Below are 7,621 nucleotides of genomic sequence, written 5' to 3' on the forward strand. Positions count from 1 at the left end.
TCATTCCTCCAGGTGCACAGCTGGGCTCCTCCTAAGCCTGGCTTCTAATGGTCATTCCCAGGGGCGCACAGCTGGGCTCCTCCTAAGCCTGGCCTCTGATGGCCTGGCAGTAGTGGCAGAAGTGGGCAGAAATTGTCCGGGATTCATTGACAAGTACTGCTGCCAATCCCATCTCTCAGCATGCAGAAATATGTAAAAACCTAGTTTGTTAACTACTTGGAGCACAGACCCACAGTATGCAACAGTCATCGGGGTATGAGCAGCAGTTTCAGTCGCATCATATAGGTTTTCAGTGGGGTGTATGAGGGGCTGGGGGGGGTTAGCCTCTCTGGTGGGATGGCTGCTGAGCCCTTGTCAGGGCCACTTTCCACCTTTGGTGTCCACCTCTCACCCAGCCCTCACCTGGGGCTCCAAGAAGCTGTAACATGTGCAGTGGACACACCCCGGTAAAACCACCTCAGGGCTAATCCAGGTTGAGGGTAACCATAGGCCTCAAACCTGCCCAGTGACTTGCGGGGATGTCTACCCCAAGAGTGTGAAGACTTCCCCGGTAGTGAATGAGAATGATTTCTACCAATGGCCATGAAGGCAGCCGAAGCAGGTGCTATGGAGCGCTGGAAGCTTGGCCAGACATCGAAGATGCCACGGTCATCTGTTGCATCTCTGGCCATCGCCAGTTGCCCTGATTTTGTCTTGCCACTGGACTTCAAGGACTCAGGAAGAGAGAGGCGGACAACTCTGCATGACTTTGCCTCCCTTAAACCCAATTCACGTGCAAATGAAGACACACTCATGATGTCACTGGTCCTCTTCGGAAAAAGGACTGCGGGCTTTGGGGCTGTAGGATGGATGGATGCAATGGAATCTTACTGAGGTCGGAACGGAAGGGAATGATTTAGATATCAAAAAGCAGCAGAGGGGGAAGATTTGCATCAGGTAAAACAATGAACACTGGGGATAGAGCTGGAATTTGTAGATTAACCATTGATGTCAGAGCTAGTTACATGATATCCTTGTCTTAAGCAAATGGTGGTAATAAAGCTGGGCCAGTTCCATGTGGGTGGGATTTTTTTATATCCTTAGGTGACCAGGAAGCTGTGTCCAGAGAGACAGAAGCCAATCAGGCCACAAGGACAGTTTTGTTGCCTTTTAGGGAAAACAAATCCCTGTTGTGGGGAAATGGGTGGTAGGTGGTGGGTGGGAACCCTGGTCCTACCACAGATGCCTTGCCTGATATTGATCAGCAGAGTCACTGACCAACATTATTTCTGTTGTTATATCTTGTAAGGAATCCTTAACAATCTTGATGTGTGGATGAAAGACACTTTGTTTGAAAAGAATCTGCCCCTCTTCGGGGCCACTGGCCCAATTCACACTGTTGGCTGGTTGTGTTCCCAGAGGGTGGCTGACTACTCATGCTGTCAGTGTTCCAAGAATAAACCCAAGGATTCCTGACTTCTGAAATGACCACGTATGAGCCTCTATCCAGTAGGGTCCTTCCCACATTGATTAGCCGATTGGTATCAATTAGCTTTTACAAAGGGATCGGTTATTTTCCATATGGGATACTTTCTATTTTCTTCTATTTTTTCAGTCTTTTGACTTTGTTTCAATATCTCTTTTAAACTACTGCAGCCAGTAACTTGTTTTGTCCACTCTAATTTTCAGAGTTCTTGTTGCTTTAGCAAGCTTTTATACCTCTTGTGCCAAGCTGTTAATTCTTTTTCTAATTCTTTCTTCCATAACTCTCCTTTCTTTTCTAATTTTTCCCAGTGCACTCATTTAACCTATAAAATAATTTTAAATAATAAAAAAGACTCTTCTTCATTTCTTCTAGGAATTCCAGCTGAACTTGTAGCCAAGCTATGTTCTTCTTTGAGGCTTTGTTTAGAGATCTGCTCCTGGCTACATCTGGTCCCCAGTGTTTGCAGATTTTCCTCTCTTCCTTTGCCAAACTGGGCTGGAAATATGCCTCGCTATATTTTGTTTTCTTGGCTCTACTGATTAGGATTCGGTCTAGTGAGTTTTCTAGAACTTTGGGGGAAAGCTGGGTTGTGCTTCCTCCTACTCCGCCATCTTGGCTGGTCTTGATGGTAGATAGGTAACAATGCTGTGCTGGATTGACCGGTTGGTTTCACCCAGAGACTGGTAGCAGCTCATTTTCATTAGAAGTAAAAACATGTAAAGACACACAGATGCCCATAAAAACACACAAAACCACCCCCGAATGTCTAATCTGCAAATCTAAGTTACAACAGTGACCATGTTTACCCATCTGACTACTACCATCACTCTTCTTCAGTGAATGGGTCCAGCTTGGCTTAGCTCTGCTCAGAATGGGTCAGTGGATTATGGTCGGTGTCTCCGTGAAATTCAGCTCAATGTGCTTGTTCTTGAGGCTTACTGACAGCTCTCTTCACACCCAAAGTCCTGGTCCAGTAGAGGAGAAGGAATCCCGCCGTCAGGAAGTTCTGTCTTCAACTGTGACAGCTCCTGGTGGCTGATTCTTTGTCCAAGCCTGCTCCTGAGCCTTCCAGACTAGCATTAGAAAACAACAGAAAGCCGTTTCTGGATTGCTCGTAAGCCAACACTCATTTCTTCGTGGGGCACTTGAAAAAGGCCTTAAATGCCTTTTTGGATTTCTTGTCCTACCAATCTTCAATTGGCCCTGCAAGGGCCTTTCTTGACCTTTTAGTTTTGATTCTTTTCAGCCACATGAGTGAGATTGTTGAATGTCTTAGGTGGTGATTCACATATTTCTGACAGCAGTAACAAATCTTAGGAAAGTCATAGGTCAGAAATAATTCTTGGCTATGGCCAGCTGACTGACACCATCTGGCCTTCCTGGTTCTATGCTCACCAGAGGTTCTGGGGAGTTTTAGACCAGCATCTATGGAATCTGGCCAATGGAACACACTCATTGGCTTCTTCTCACCCTCTTGCCTGGTCTTCCCAAAGGTGATGGATGACACACCATTGTATTCAAGTAATTCACATCTCCATCCTGTCCATACATGACTGGTGTCCCTGAGATAACTCAGGACTTAAGGTCAAACTGGGAAAATCCTGTTGAGCCCCTCAAATCTGTTTTTGCCTTCTACTGCTTTGCAATTCTGATCTGACAGTGTGCATAGCAGGGTCGTATTCTGTAAACAATGGGCTGCCCAGCAGCTAGCTGAAGGTATCATGGACTCATGGTATGGTGCGTGGACCCACTTTGTTTTTCTTGTTCAATATCTGATAGTTTCTGCATATGTGGAGCTTCCTAATGCTTTGAACCACCAGCATGGCTGAGGTGACCAGACTGAGAGACACTGTAATGATGCCATCATCACAGTTTTTTCAAATTGTTTCCAAGGTCTGCATCTCCAAAAGGGCATTGGTCAAGATCACTTTCACAAAGGTCAGGAGTCATTGTGTATCACTCCATATTTCCATCATGTAGTAAAAACATGCTGATTCTCACCCTGTATTTTTTTTTCTCAAATGATCCTTCTTTCTGAGAGTTGCTAAGGCTGAAGTTCTCTGGACTCACTTCAGAGAGATAAATGAAGCCTTTATCAAGGCTTGCTATGTGCTGGGCACGGTGCTAAGCAGCAGGAATGTAAATGCAGCCAAAAACAAAGATAGCCCCTACCCCCAAGGGGCTTACATTCTAATGGAGGAAGATAGCACACCAAATGAAAGGTGGAGAGGCGGAAGAAGTATGGAAAAGCGGTTGGGGGAATCGGAGGCTAAGTTAGGTTAGAAGTGAACATGCTTAGCGTGGGTACTTGTCCAAATGGAAGTTATGGAAGAGGAGGTTGTAGGTTTCAGGCCTTGCTGACATGAGAAGGCCTCTGGGGCAGAGGTGGGGAAGTGGGCTTGAGAGTCATGGACCAAACTGGGTTTGAAGTGAGCATGGCTGGCCTGGATTCTTCCCCTGTAACTAAAGGAATCTGTGATGCTCTGGTGCCCTCTGTCACTTTGGCTTCTCTTTTTTCCCCATTTAACTCCATATTATTCCTTGCTTTGAGCTTAGTGTTTGTTTTACTTATCAGTAATCCCTTCCCTCTGCTCACCCAGCCCGTGCCCTCCCCCCTTCACCTATCCCTGCTCCCTCCTGTTTCCCTGTTGGGCTGAATATGTTTCGTTTCATTTCTTTTCTTAATCTAGTCTAACACCCTCATTTTATTTTTTCTTAATAAATTCATTTTTAATTGAGTTTTATTTTTTTTAATTGACAAAAATCTGACTTCTCTCCCTCCCATCTCCTGCCCTTCAATTGAGAAAAAAAGAAAAACAAAACCCCTGTGTAGTTAGAACCTATGTATAGTTAAGCAAAACAAATTTCCAAATTGCCCATATCCAAAAATAGTATCTCCTTGTGTGCACTGACCTTCACCTCTGTATCAGGAGGTGGGTGGAACGTTTCCTCAAGAGTGCTCTGGAATCACGGTTGGTCATCACACTGATCAGAATTCCAAGTTTTTCCAGGTTGTTTTTCTTAAAATTTTTGTTTTCATTGTATACACTATTCTTTTGGTTCTGCTTGCTTCCTTCTATAATATTTCATCCAGGTCTTCCCAAGATCCTCTGAAACCGTCCTTTTTATCATTTAAAAAAAACTTTTATATCATTCCTATATGTGTGTATATCATTATTTTCCAATAAATATTTTCCAATTACATATAATTTTTTTGACATTCATTTTTAAAAATTTTGAGTTCCAAATTCTCTCCCTCCTTCCTGTCCCTTCCCCACTCATTGAGAGGGCAAGCAATGCCATATTGATTATATACATGAAGTCATGCAAGATATATTTCTATATCAGCCACGTTGCAAAGTAAAACACACACACACACACGCATAAACAAGAAAAGTAAAGAAAGTAAAAAAAAGTATGCTTCTGCACTCAGTTCTCTCCCTGCAGGTGGATAGCATTTTTCATGATGGGTCCTTCAGAACTGTCTTGGATCATTGTACTGACCATAGTAGCCAAAGTTTTCCAAGTTGATCATCCCAGGTGGTTGTCCTTCTTTCTTGAAGGGGACCAAAATGACATCACTATGGTGGGGTCAAGGTACAGTGTCTCCTATTGTGCCTGATCAGACCACTCTAAGATTGGAAGGCTCTACCACAGGTCAGGCACAAATAGTCCATGTGAACATTTGAAGTTGAGCTCTCTCTAAATCTGTGCATCTCACGTTTCTTTTGAGTTACTGCAATTCTGTTCTGCTCACAAAGTACACCACCTTCTTTGATGTGGGCAAGCCATGCTGGTGGGTCCTGTGCCCGTGTCTCCCATGTCTCAAAATTAATTCCAAAGCTCTTCAGCGAGATCTTGAGAGTGTCCTTGTATCACTTTTTCTGACCTTTGTGTGAGCCCTTGCTTTGTGTGAGTTCTCCATAAAATAGTCTTTTAGGCAAACATACCTTTGGCGTTTGAACAATGTGGCCAGTCCATCAGAGTTGCGCTCTCTGCAGTAGAGTTTGAATGCTTGGTAGTTTAGCTCAAGAAAAGACCTCAGTGTCTGGGACCTTATCTTTCCAGGTGATCTTCAGAACCTTCCTAAGACAATTCAAACAGAAGTGATTTGGTTTCCTGGCATGGTGCTGGTATGCTGTCTAGGTTTCACAGGCATACAGTAACGAGGTCACTACAACATCATCCTTACAATATTGCTGTTACTGTGTACAATGTTCTCCTGGTTCTGCTCACATCACTTTGCATCAGCTCATGTAAATCTTTTCAGGTTTTTCTGAAACCATTCCCCTTGTAATTTCTTATAGCACATTAGTATCTCATCACATTTATATACCTTAAAGAGTTCAGCCATTCCTCAGTTGATGGGTACCCCTTCATATTTCAGTTGTTCGCCACATTGAAAAGAGTCATACAAATTTTTGTATATCCTTATAGAGTTTGTTTTGCTTAGGACTAATCCTTTCCTTAATCTCTTGTCTCTCTAATTTCCCCTTCTTCCTTCTTCCTTTCCCTCCTATTTCCCTGTTGAGTGAAACATTTTTCTATTTGTGTGTGTGTGTGTGTATGTGTGTGTGTGTTCTTTCCTCCTTCGACCAGTTCAGATGAGAGTAAGGTTCAAGTGTCAGCTTCCTCCTTGTTTGTATAGACTTCCACTTGCATGCTCCAATAACATGAGCCCATCCTTCTTCTCCCTTCCTCTTCTTCTGCATATCCCTCTTCCCCTTCCTTGCCTTTCTTCTAAGATCGTCAAGAGATGGCAGGACAACTCCCAGGCCTTCTAATCAGATTCCTTCTATGACCCTTGATGGTTCAGAGGTGATGCAGATATCATCTCCCCATATTAGAATGTAAACACTTTATTGTTGAGTTTATGACTGTTCCTTCATTTTTACCTTTTTTATATTTCTATCTGACTTCTGTGTTGACACTGCAAAGTTTTTATACAGCTCTGGGCTTTTCATCAGGAATGCTTGGAAATCCTCTATTTCATTAGTAATCCATTTTTTTCTCTTCTATGTTTAGTTTTGCTGGGTAAATTGTTTTTAGTTGTAAGTGTATATCCTTTGACTTCTGGAATATTTTATTCCGAACTCAGCTCCTTTAGAATGATGGCTGCTAAATTTTGTGTGTGATTCTCAGTACCTGAATTCTTTCTTTTTAGCCACTTACGGTATTTTTCCTTTGACTGAGAAGCTCTGCAATTTGGCAATGTTCTTGGGAGCTTCCTTTCTTTCTCTCTCTCTCTCTCTCTTTCTTTCTTTCTTTCTTTGCTTTCTTGCTTTCTTTCTCCAATGTATTATTTCTATTTCTACCCAGCCTTCTATTTCTATGAAATTTGGGCAGTTTTCTTGAATCATTATTTCTGGGCTCCTTTATGGGGGGTGGGGGTTATGGCTTTCAGGTAATCCAATAATTCCTAAATTTTCTCTCCTTGTATTTTTTTCCAGTTCAGTTTGTTTTTCATTTGAGGTGCCTTACATTTTTTTTTTCCAGTATTGATTTTGTTTTAATGTTTCTTGTTTTCTCATGAAGTCATTAACTTCTATTTCATCCATTCTAATTATCAGGATATTTGTTCCTTTGGCAAGGTTTTCTCCCCTTTGTGCCAACCTGTTAATTCCCTTTTGAAAAGATCAAAATTAATATTACCTCTGGTTTCTTCTGTGGTGATTTCTACTGCACTGATTCTATAATGTAATTGATTTTATGCTGTATTAATTTTATAACTGAGTCTGCATCTGCCTAAAGCCATCTTGCTGAGCTCAGGAATTTAGCTTTCCTTCTGAGTTATTTATCTATCTCTCTCGCTCTCTCTCCATCTATCCACTTATCAATTCTCTCTATCCATCCAGCTATCTATCTATCTATCTATGTGTTATTGTTCAGTTCCGTTCAACTGTTCATGACCTCATTTGGGTTTTCTTGGCAAAGATGCTGGAGTGGTTTGTCATTTTACAGATGAGGAAAGAAGGTGAAGTGACTCGCCCAAGGTCACACATGTAGTAAGAGTCTGGGGCCAGATTTGAATTCCAGGCCTGGTGCTCTATCCACTGCATCACCTACCGGTCTCTATGTATGTATGGTATGGTATGTATGTATGTATCCATCCCTCTTTCCATCCACCTTCTCCATCCATCCACCCATCCATCCATC

Source organism: Vombatus ursinus, unplaced genomic scaffold, assembly GCF_900497805.2.
Source record: "Vombatus ursinus unplaced genomic scaffold, bare-nosed wombat genome assembly UNPS02014868.1, whole genome shotgun sequence".
NCBI lineage: Eukaryota > Metazoa > Chordata > Mammalia > Diprotodontia > Vombatidae > Vombatus > Vombatus ursinus.